Below are 13,118 nucleotides of genomic sequence, written 5' to 3' on the forward strand. Positions count from 1 at the left end.
AAAAAAAAAAAAAAAAAAGAAATATTTACTTTTTTATTTCCTCTTTCTTCTGGTCAAAAGGCCTACTAACTACTTTTCATTTTCTTACCTCTGTTTTATGTCTATATCTGTATCTATATTTATAGATATAAAATATATATAGCATGATACACACACACACACACACACACACACACACACATACACTTTAAATGATAATCTCAATTTCCTCTTGCATTGTCCCAATTATTATCTGTTTTTCCCTGAGTCCAGAATGTAGCTGCAAAGTCTAGAAACCATAAAGAAAGTACTAGGTAAAATAAATCATGTAATGAAAAGGGATTGAAGAGCTTTGATTTTTAAAAGTCCTTTTAAATACAATTTAAAATATAAAGCTGAAAATTATTTCTCATATAAAATTATTACAAATTTTTGATAGTCTTGAGGGTGTTTTCATATATATGTGTGTGTATATACATATATAAAAGGTTTCCTTTCATTCCCATTGGAATTCTCAACTGTTTTGTACAACAATGTGTTGTCTCTCTTTTGTTTTACTTAAACCTCTAAAGACTCATGATAAACCAAGGAAGGGTATCTTGTTGGGAACACAGGAAGTTTATATTCTGCAAAAGCTATAATTTAATTGGAATAAATATATTTTTTAAGGTCAACCTAAAATCAGTATCTACATTTTCAACCCAATCATCTTAATCTACTTAAAATACTATTCTGTATTGTGTTTTGGTTCTTTGGTGAAAAAATAAATCCAAAATATCTAATTTACATATAATTATGTATGCATGTAGTCCCTGGTATTAATTGGGGAATACACTTTGAACATTATACCTCATACATTTGATTTAGTATTAATTTTTCTGTCATTCAATATATTTATGTAGTAATGTAGTATGAGGATTAAAAAAGTAACATTTATAAGGCACTTCTAAATTGAAAAGTAGTATATAAATGCTAAGTATGATTATTATGTTAATGAAAAAAATACTGAAACCTTTCAGTGACCTGAATTATCTCTCAACATTCCCTTAGAATTTTGCAAGACTTTATACTATAAGACAAAGCGTCAGCGTGAGAAGGGTCTGTGGCTACTGACCAGATTTTACTTTACTTTCAGTTATTATTTGGGGTACATCGCAGTTAAATTGTGAAACAAGGATATGACGTACTTGCAAAGAAATGAGACTCAAAAAGTGTGAGGGAGGACAGATGGCCCCACAAGAAGAAAGAGTTTTGAAAGTTTTTAAAGATGGAAAAAGAATAATTAATATGTAATGAGAAGAAATGGAGATCAGGTGAAGGGTTTACAAACTGGATGAAAAGAATAACGTTTCTATTGGGAGAAATAGGAAGGCTAGAAGGTTCTCTTCTGAGTCTAGGGAATATTTGATTTTATTTTGCTAATAGAATATTCTGTCAATATTATTAAACATATTTGAATGGTTTTCATCAAATACTTTTTTAGGTAATGTATCTGTTTAGGGTATCCTTTCCGTTTTACAAGTAAAAACAGTTTATTAACATAAAAGGAATTAGTACTAAATGGGAAATGGAATGTGCAAGTCCTAGCACTTCTAATGACTTCCTTCTTTTCCCAGAATTCCTAGAACATAACAAACAAACATGTCAGGGCCATGAAGAGAGCAGTGGGGAACAACGTGAAAGGCAGGAAGTCTATGGGAGTGGGAGTGGTCAGTGAAAAACCAACCTCCGCTACTGTTGTGAGCGCCCTGAACTAGATTTTACTGAAACAGAATTGTGTAGCTCCTAATTTTAGTCTGTGCCAGTGGGCAAGTGACTTTTTTATTTCTCCTCTTAATTTAATTGGGTTAAAAATTTAAAGCTATTTGCCATTAATTCAAATGGAATTAATTAGATGATGACTATGTAGCTCTGACCAGCTTTTAAAAATGAGTTAATAATTATGAGTGATTAAAAAAACATGAGTTGCAAAGGCATCAATAAAGGTAAAGCATAAGGATTTCTCAAAAAACTAGAAGAACTAAATGTAAATCTGAAAAGCTAAATTGCATGTAGGAAAGCTTTTCTTTTCCCAAAAAAGACATCACTTACGCTAAATACTATATTGTTCAATGTTGAATTACCTTTTAAAAAATCCATATTTTAAGGGATAAAAAACATTCTGAATATATTCTTTAAAAAAGAAGTATAACTGCAGTGCTTTACATATCTTTGCATAACCAAATGAATGAAAATGTAATTCCTGATACATAATGGCCATATTTAGGTATTAAAATAAACAGGTGTCCCATGGAATCAATGAGATGACTAAGGATCATTTGTCTTCCATACTAAAGATTAACAAAGTTGAAATGCAGCAAGCTAGAGAATCAGAGAGCTCACAGTTATGTGAAGAGACTGGCAAGAGAAAAAAGTACTGCAGGATAATAGGCTTCTTTTAGATCATTTGGGAGGTATTAAATAGTCCTGAAATCATTCACATGACTCACATCAAGCTGCCTGTGTATAATGAAGGTTAGAGAAGAACATGAAGAATATCCGATTACAATTCTGAAATCAGTGGGATTATGAAGCAACCTGATTTAGAAATATCTCTACATGATAAGGGAAATGGATTACTTCAGACATGAAAATGAAAAGGCACAAATGAGATGAAGTAAACCACTCTGATCTTTATTAATATTAATTTTACTGAGCACCAGTTCATTACACTTCATAACTATGGCTCAAAAGACTTTTAAAAACAGTGACTCTCTTACTTGTTTTATATAGTTAGAGCATGAACTTTGTTACATACACAAACTAGAAATCCAATATGAATTAAATTGTTTTGGTTTTAAATAGCACTGGACTACCTTAGGCAAGTCATGCAACCTTTCTGAGCATCGATCTTCATTTCTGTAAAACGGAAGGGTGAGGCCTGGTGATCCCTTTTAGTTAGGCTGTTCTCATTCTGTCACCCTGAACTCTGTTCTCTGTCTCTGATTTTAAAAACAAGTGCTTTATAAACAAATTAGTACATGACACGTAACATCCTTTTCAGAAGAAGAAAACAAAAAGTCATGCTTTCCTGTCCCAGAGTGCCTTCTCAGCCCATTTCAACCTCTTCTCCTTAACTGAAACGGCCATGGCGTTTCGTGCAGGTTGAATGCTACTTTCTTGCCAATCATTTCTCTTTCAGAGTTGGTTTCATCGACCTCTTCCTTTCCCTTTCTAGTGTCTGTCACCACATATATCCCACTTAAAATAAAAATGTAGAAAATGAAGGAATATAAATTATTTTGGCCCATTCTTCAAAAGATATATCTAGATCAAGCGTGAAGAAGGAACATTTTTGCCCCTGTATATGGGGAGGGGAATCTCTAAGAATGTCATATATGCATTGTAAGTGGCTTCTATTGAAGAATTTTAAAATCCAAATGCCAAATTTTGTGAAAAAGTTAAGAAAATAAACTCCTCTTCAAATTTCTAAATGAAATAAAGTGCTAGAAGAACTAGACAATAATTAAACACATTTTCTTCTTTCAAAGCTCCCCTTTTCTTAAGAGAATTGAGATTTAATTGAACTTATTTTGGTAAATGCAAATTATTCTGCTCATGTCCTAGGCCCCAGGAGATTGCCCTGACACACCTGTTGTATAGGAAAAAAAATGCAGGAGTGACTTTAATCCTTACTAGGAAAATCTGAGTGCCAGTTGTCAAAGTTTAGTTTGCATAAAAATCAATGAGGCAGCTTGTTAAAATTTCAGAATCCTGGGCCCAGTGATATTCTAGTAATACACTGGCTCTGTGAAAAAAAATACATACTAATGGTATGTATATATGTTTTTTACAGTTTTTACTGGCAAAAATGTGCAGCAAACAATTTATAAATAATAATAAAATATACAATACTTTTCATTATTAACTTCGTATAAGCAGTTGACTCACACACAATTCTTTTCTTGACTTTTGCTCTACTTTTTAGATGGTTGTAATTGCCATGAAGTAGTTCAGACAAGAATTCTTGTTAATATTTTTGTTTAGTGAAACAACAAAGACATATGTTGGAACTGCACTTGCACATTCAGGATGTCAGCAAAATCTTTGGTGTAATGGATAATAGTGTGCAAATTCTGGAAGAGTATGTCCTAAATTTTGGGGGGCATTCACAGTAATCCACATTGCCAACATCCTCTCCATCATTTTCTCAGATCTAGACAGCCAGCAAAATAATAGATAGAACTTAGACTTGCACTATTTGTGAATTTCCATGGTGTAAATGTTTCTACCACAGCTGATTTCAATGTAAATTTTCCCACCACAGTCAATTTCAAACTACCAACATGACATCACTGCTTTAGGAAGAAATTAGCAGTAAAATAACACTTTGCAGTATTTCTACTACACAGTACAACAGGTGCAAATACCCTCAAGAGCACAGATAATAGTAAAATATAGTAAAACAATTAGGAAATAAAGATTTTTGAATATTTCTTGCCTTTATTTTTAATGATCGCTATATTTAACAATCAGCTTACAAAAACACTGCAAATTACCAATTGGCTCTTGTGAGCCTATCTGAGCCAGCTCAGGCTGCCTATGCTCTGCCTTCTGTGCATCTGATTCAGTAGGCCTAGTTTGAACTAGGAACTTTCATTTTAAAAAGTAGCCCAAGGAGAGTCTGGTGCAGACAGTCCTCTGATTAGATTTTGAGAAATTCTGATCTAGACTATATAACTTGAGGTAATTCTATTAATATTAAGATCTTCCAGTTAATTCTTATCTTTTAAATGAAACATTATAAGGAGTCTGTCTAAGTAAACACTGAGCAAAAATTTTTAAGTGTGAAAACATCTAGTGCAGGCAAGGATATGAGACTTGCTCATTCACTGTGGATTGTAAATTGGAAAAACTGTAAAGCAATTTGATGGAATCTGTTAGGGTTTAAACACTCCATGACCCCAAAATCTCATTTCTAGGTATCTACCCTGCAGTAGCAATACACGGTTACCTAAAACATTTCTAACATTGCTTATAATAGCAAAATACTTGCAGCATCTTTAATAGACAATAAGATACATACATTAGAGTATATCTACAAAAAAGAATACTAGGCAGCCTTTATAAATCATGGAAGAGATTTACATGTACTGCCTTAGAAATACGTCCAGGGTGCACTGTTAAGTGAAAAGCAACAACAGATGCAGATCTGTGGGAAATGTGATCTAATTCTTGTCCAAAAAAAAGAAAAAAGTACATATACACATATCTGATACATTAGTTTATCTTCCACATATAGAAATGCTGAGTTAAGCTAATGAAAAGTTGGTAGATATAAGCAATAGTTACCTGGAGTTGGGGTGGGAAGGAGTTACGTGAGAAAGGGAGGTGTGATTGAAGAGGGCTTTATCTTTTTTTTTTCAATAGTAGGGGTATTACAAATGATTTACAACTTTTCTTTTTAATGATTTTCTATATTTTCCAAAAGAGGAAAAATAAAGTTCAGAAGAGAAGATTCTTTTAAAGGGAAAATGTGCAGATACATCCAGAGTCCTCTAATCCCTTTTAGTATTTTAACTGAAAACGCAAATATGAAGAAATAATTTCTTTGTTCTAATACTGGAATTTATTGCAATTCTGAAGTCTAAACAGCTTTGGAAGCCTAAAGTTTTTTTCATAAAGTTTTGGCAGCAAAATCTGACTTGAATGAATGTGATGATACTTATGTTTTATTCTTTTTTGTGTGACTATTTAAACATTTGTTATAGAAACATCAGTGTATCTAGGGATGGTGCCCCAGATTCACAAAGGTGATAGAGTACATGACTTATTCAGTTGAATACCTTTCAAAAATGTTAAAACCTCCTAAATCCAGACCACATCTGCCCCCAAGCATTTGGATAAAGGTTTGTGTCCCTATCCCCATCAAGGCACACTAGAGAAACTGGAAATGGGAGTTAGGGAGAGAAGAAAGGAGAGCTGGCAGATGACATGAGTACCAGAGCCTTGAGTATAAAGAAGGAAAATTGAGGTAAAAGTGTACCCTTCCTGGAACCATATTTCTGACACATTTCTGGATCTACCAGGGATGAGGCTTGTTTCAGCAGGGCTGCTATCCCTGGAGCTGAGAACTTGGAAACACGGTATGTGCTCTGGAATGAAAGATCATGATAAGAACTAACATTATGGTCTATTCTGGAAAAGGGATTCAGATTGATGGATGATGTAGATGCCAGGGTCCTATTCGGGGAAGGCCAGGATGAGTGCTTAGATGGTGGTATTTATGTCTCCCTTCCAGTGCAGAGACTCAGTGGCTTTGGGGCATCTATGTCAGCTGAGGTTGGAGAAGCAGTAACCATACCCTCCCTCCCATATTTGCAATTTCAAAGGAGATTCTTAAATATGGAAAGTAATCCGAAATACTTTAATATGCATAGGCTTAAATAACCTGGCCCATAGTATTGTGCACTTTGCAGTAGAGTGAGTAAAAGCAGGATTAATGTATTTCACTGGAAAGCAGTAGGATGAAGCTACTTGTGCAGATTGAGAGAAGACAACAGGGAAAGCAACAGGGAGCAATCTTCGACCCAGTTTCCCACTCTCTCTCCAATTAGGTATCAGGAAGTCAGGAGCACTGTAATGCTTACACTGAAGTCAGAACAACCCGCTTTATAGTGGAATGAAATAATTTTAAGCACAGTTACCTTGCCACTGATCTCTGCTCCATCTTGTTCAAAATGCATAGCAAGGGATTTTTCCTGTGCTCACAATTTCAAAGCTTTTTCTTTTCTTTTCTTTTCTTTTCTTTTTTTTTTTGAGACGGAGTCTTGCTCTGCCGCCCAGGCTGGAGTGCAGTGGCCGGCTCTCAGCTCACTGCAAGCTCCGCCTCCAACAGCTTCCTGGCAGTAGTCTTCTAAGAGGTAGAGATACAGCTGGAGTCACAGAGGAATCAGAATTCCTCTGGAGTCCTCTGTTTTCTCTTCCTCCTGCCATGATTACCATTCCTGCCTCTTCACTCTACTACTCTTTCAGTTGTAGTTAAATAGGAACCCTTTGTGGGTGTATATGTGTATTTGTGTGAATACAGATGCACACACTGTGTTCAGGAACATCCACCTGTCTGGATCTAAGCTATGCAGAAACCACACCCGAGTGGACCACAGCCAGCATGGAATAATGCAAGAGGGAAAGGAAAAATCAAATCTGATGGTCACAAAGTCCAGGCTGCAGTGTTCCCATGATTTTATTTTTTAATCCCCATTTTCCAGATGATCATGTTTTTATTTAAAAAGTTCCCCATAAGGGCTGCAAGCCAAAGTCTATTTATGCTAACTGATAATATGAAGCTCATCTAGATTCCATATCTAACACATAAATTTAGAACAGGAAGAAGGATGCTTATACGATATCAATCTGGTAACTTGAAACATCTACACTAGGTGTGATCTTGCCTGCTTTCCAATCCCCTCTCTCGTGGCACTTACTTTGTATTGGCTCACATTATTATTATTTTTTCTTTTTTTTAAATTATACTTTAAGTTCTATGGTACATGTGCACAACGTGCAGGTTTGTTACATATGTATACTTGTGCCATGTTGGTGTGCTGCACCCATCAACTCGTCAGCACCCATCAACTCGTCATTTACATCAGGTATAACTCCCAATGCAATCCTTCCCTCCTTCCCCCTCCCCATAATAGGCTCCCGTGTGTGATGTTCTCCTTCCCGAGTCCAGGTGATCTCATTGTTCAGTTCCCACCTATGAGTGAGAACATGCAGTGTTTCTGTTCTTGCGATAGTTTGCTGAGAATGATGGTTTCCAGCTGCATCCATGTCCCTACAAAGGACACAAACTCATCCTTTTTTATGGCTGCACAGTATTCCATGGTGTATATGTGCCACATTTTCTTAATCCAGTCTGTCACTGATGGACATTTGGGTTGATTCCAAGTCTTTGCTATTGTGAATAGTGACTGGCTCACATTATTACAGTTATTGTTTTAAGTATACTTATGCTTACTGGACAGGGAACTCTATGAGGGCAGACTTTTGTTCTTACTTATATTTTCCTCCATGTAGTGCATTGTGTGAATTAAAATGAGTTGCAATGGTAGCTTGACAACACAGGAAGCTACAGAAAATATAGAAGAGCAGATAGGAGATGGCAATAAGCCCAGTTACATAGAAAACCTCTACGTACTCCTAAAAACTGGAAAGAAATCATAGCACAATTGTTGATACTCACTAGGATATCTCAAAATTATGAAGAAAAGGGAGAAGGGGATAAGGAGAACTAACATTCATTGCCAATCTGCTCTGTGTCAGGCACAGCTGTAGGTATTTAACATATACCATCTAATTTAACTTCCTATGACATATAATATACTCTTTTATTTATTTATTTATTTATTTATTTATTTATTTATTTATTTATTTGAGATGGAGCCTTACTCTGTCACCCAGGCTAGACTGCAGTGGTGTGATGGCTCACTGGCTCACTGTAACCTCTGCCTCCCGGGTTCACGCGATTTTCCTGCCTCAGTCTCTCTAGTAGCTGGGATTATAGGCATACACCACGACAGCTGGCTAATTTTTGTATTTTTAGTAGAGACAGGGTTTCACCATGTTGGCCAGGCTGGTCTTGAACTCCTGACCTCAAGTGATCCACCTGCTTTGGTCTCCCAAAGTGTTGAGATTACAGGCGTGAGCCACTGTGACCAGCCAAGACACATAATATATTCTAAAATGATTTCTATCCAAGATGTTTTACCATTATAGTACTTAAAGGGTTAAAACCTTAGCATTCTGGAAAATGTGGCTATTGAAAACAATCATCCTCTGAAGGTTCTAACTAGAACTTTATGATCTGATTTTACTAATATAATCCCCAAAGTTGGGAGACTAAACTTCTTAGAGCTTACATAAAGGAAAGTTGAAAATAAAATCTCCAGGCTGTATTCATTTAATTTAGAATGTAAATATTAAACACCCACTCTAAGGAAAGTGAAACTTTTGGCTATACTTCCAGGAACATTTAGCAGTATACAAAATGCAGGTGTACATACAGGGCTGTGAGAAAGGCATGGAAACAAGCCCAGAGAGAGAGAGAGAGAGAGAGAGAGAGAGAGAGAGAGAGAGAGAGAGAGAGAGAGAGCGAGCGCGTGTGAGTGTGTGGTTTGTTGTTAATAACATCTGCTAGCTTTCCCATATGCACCAAGAGCTTAATGACAGTAAGTGGAGTATAGTTTGGAAATCTTGCTGATCCAAAGACAATCAGGGCTATATATTTGGGAAGAGACCCTGACCTTCATTCTAAGAATATCAGTTCCAACTTCAGTAAGTTAGTGCACAGGATATTCAATTTGAGAAATGAGTTATTGGTGGAGACTAGTAAGCTAATGCCAGAAATTCTGAAAATGAGAGGAGAGTTTTCTTAAGATCCTCCTAGGCCAAAACATCTAGAAGAAATGCGGCAGCATTCAGCAACAATCTCAGGATAATTTTCGCTTCGGAACAAGACTTTGCTGAAAACACTGGCCAAAAAAAATACGGAGAGTGAAACCTGGAGGAATCCCCAATTCTCCCTATTCTGACTTACTTAAGGGCAGGAAGTTGGTCTTGCAGTTTATCTTTGTATCGCTGAACTATGAATAACAAAAACTGCTGTGGAGAACAGGAAATACAGCTTAACTAGGAAACTTCTACTGGCAACGTGACACACTCAAACAGTTCTGTGTCTAAAAATAATGAGAAACTACAATATCTTTGAAAAGTAACCACGTCCTTTTCATATTATGGGTAACTAGACAAAAGATTGTATTTAGGGAAATTTATCCTTTCATGAGGACTATAATGATAATAGCTAACATTTATTGACTACTTAACCAGGTACCTTTATTTATATAATGGTATGGTACATTTATGATACCACTATGATACCATTTTACAGATAAGGAGAGCAAAGAGAGGTTTAGAAGCTCAGTGAGGGTAATCAAATTAGGATGTACCATTACCAGTCTGCCTGGACTTAAAGTTTGGTCACCAAACTTGGTACCATACTATCACCTACATGGGACATTCATTTCCAATTAGAATACATTCTATTTCCTATGGAATATTAAGTTTTAGAAAATTTAAAAGTCTATACATTAAAAAATCATTCTGGCCTTCCTAAGCTGCAATCCTAGCTCACTCTGGCCACCTACAGCCCCATACTTTCTTCATAAGGCTAGTAGCTTTTCCATGCACTCAAGCCCAAGACTGAGCGGCATTAGGAAATGCAAATCCAATCAGGTTACTGCTTGACTGAAGAGCATTCTGAGTGCTTTAGGAATCAAGTCCTAGCAAGGATCTTTCCCCACCTTTCACCTCTCTTCTAATTTCTTGCCACTTTTCCCTATGCATTTCATATTCCAGTAATGTCAGATGACCCAAAGTTCTTTGTATCTAAGATGCTGTTTCACTCCCGTGTCTCTGCATCTGCTTTTACCTTTGTCTGGAACCTGTCTTCCCTTCTACTCTGACCTGGGAGCTCCTGATCACCCTTCTGTACCCTGCTCTGGGTCCAACTTCTGGAAAGCCTTTTCCAGACTTCATACCTCTACACTTTCAGGTAGACTTGTATGCTCCTGTCTCTCTGCAGACTTCAGATCCAGTATGCATTATTACTATTGCCTATGAACACATTCCTTTTGTGCTTGTCTCACCTACTAAAATACATTAAACTCCTACAGGCAGGAAGATTAGTATACCCAGCACTAGTATAGGCTTGACACTATGATTGATATGGCATTTAATATGGTTGATTCCTTTTAAAGGATTATTTTACAGCTTCACATTCTGTGTAATTTCCAAAACGCCAAACAAACAAAAACAGTAAATCAAACATTTTATGTAATCCCATAGAACTCACTCTAAAATCACAGCCAATCTTTTCATACTAAGGAAGATCACAATCTAAAACAGGGATGGCCCAATCTTTTGGCTTTCTTGGGCCACACTGGAAGAAGAATTGTCTTGGGTCACACATAAAATACACTAACACAAACAATAGCTGATGAGCTTAAAAAAAAAAACAAAAAAACAAAAAAAAACTCACAATATTTTAAGAAAGTTTATGAATTTGTGTTGGGCCGCATTCAAAGCTGTCCTGTGGCTTGCAGCTTGGACAAGCTTGATCTAAAACATACCCAGGTATGGCTGCAGGTTATGCTCTCTCTGATACGCTACCACATTCTCACAACTTTTAGAAGATACTTTGCCTTCATTTCTAGTGCTTTATTAAAGAAAAGTCCTAAGTTTCTCAATTCTCTAAAACATTCCCTGTGTGGAAAAATATTTTCATACCCTTAAGCCAAACATTTCCCCACTTTTCAGTAGACTATAATAATTTCCTAGTAGTGTTACTCTGCTTCAGATGTACAATTTATATACTTTAAAATATCACCAATAGTTTTAAAACCATGAAATACATATCTTCCCTGACATTCGCACCAAAAGCAGTGCTGTGATTATATATATATATATATGTATAATTGTGTGTTTGTTTGTGTATATATGTACTTAACATATATATTTAATACATTTTTGATAATTAGAAGATATAATGATGTAATTATTTTCCACTTCTAGGTGCATCTGGAGATAAGTATGAGATCATAATACAAAAGCTGCTAAAAGCAGAAGACATTCCTATAGTAAATCAGGCATACAGATATTCATACTAACTCTTTTTGGCATGAGGTGTGAGTGGGAGTGCAGTACACTAACTGGGAGGTATTGAAGGAGTTAATGAAATGCTTCTATTTGTGGAATTTAAACATGTAATTAAAAAGACAATGTTATAACACTTTAAAGGAAAAAAAAATCACCCAATCCAGCCTTTCTTATTCATCAACCATTTCCTTTTTTCTTGGGCCTTACAATCCTGGTAAGCATACATCAATTTTATATAGTCTGTATTTGATCTTATTGTTGGCTATTTTTGTTGTTATACCATTTATTTAACCAATGTCCTAGTGAGGGCCGTTTGTGAACTTTCCAGTTTTTCATGTGCATGAATAACTGGGTAGATAGAGGTGCATTTTTAAAAAAAAAAATCTTTCTTTAGGACAAAAGCCTAGAACAATATTTTAATACTATATATTAAATCTACATGAAATGGTAAAAATGCTTTCCAAAACATCATACTAAATTTATAAAGCCTCCTAAACTGCATCAGATTCATCCAAACACTGGACAATTTAATATCCACCCCTTCCCAATTAATAAATGTAAAATGATATCTCATTGTTTTAGTGAGATTTGATATTTTCCCATGTGTTATTTACTACTCTAAATAAAGCTTTAGGGACGTGATAGTATCTACTGGATGAATTACATGAGTGAAATTTTGCTTACATTTTGTAATATTACAATAAGTTACGTGAATTATAGCACTAGTAATCTCTTTACCTCATACATCTTTTCTTTTAGAAAACTGTTCTTAAGAGAAAATAAAAAATTACTATTGAAAAGTTAAAGTTTCTCATCTCTTACAGCAAAGAATAATTAGATGTGTACATATTAAAATATCAGTACTTTTACAATCCCTAGATTAAACATAAATTATAAAACAAAATTAACTCCTTATAAGAAATTAAATTAAATATTTTTAAAAACAAGCATATATCATGTGTATTCTCTGGAGTATCAATGCAGTATCTGTTAGGGGTCCTTACAAAGCTGAGGGGAATTAGATTGAAAAGTTAAGTCCAGGGTTTTATAGAGGGTAGAGATTAGGGTTTGGGAGAACATGTGCCAGTATGATGAGCTACTTTAGTTGTGGTGATCTGGGAAGGCCTGCTAGCCTTTTTTGAGGAAATTACAGCCTTGTCAATACTTTGGAAGTCAGCAGTCTTAGAATCTGCCTGTTCTACTGAAATCAGCATGGTCAATTTTTAGAGCAGATAATTTCTCTTTGTTCTCCAAACACAAACCTTATTTATTTCTTTGTTTTCAGTAAAACCTTCTCTCAGCACTACAGAGAGTTAACAGTCTATGTTCTATTTTAAAACTGAAGTTATTTGTGTATAACTCAAAGCAAATTTTAATCTAAAATAGGTTTTATTTCTAAGTTAGGTTCATAGGCCAGTCCATTTATATATATTAATTTATAT

At 35.3% G+C, this 13,118-nt stretch overlaps 1 protein-coding gene across 13 annotated transcripts in view; it reads right to left on the reverse strand.

Moving 5' to 3' along the window:
• Positions 1 to 13,118, reverse strand: part of PAM (peptidylglycine alpha-amidating monooxygenase) — a 177,177-nt gene that overhangs the window by 97,529 nt on the left and 66,530 nt on the right. The window lies entirely within an intron of this gene.

This window comes from Rhinopithecus bieti, unplaced genomic scaffold (assembly GCF_001698545.2).
Source record: "Rhinopithecus bieti isolate Rb0 unplaced genomic scaffold, ASM169854v2 scaffold_4104, whole genome shotgun sequence".
Taxonomy (NCBI): Eukaryota; Metazoa; Chordata; class Mammalia; order Primates; family Cercopithecidae; genus Rhinopithecus; species Rhinopithecus bieti.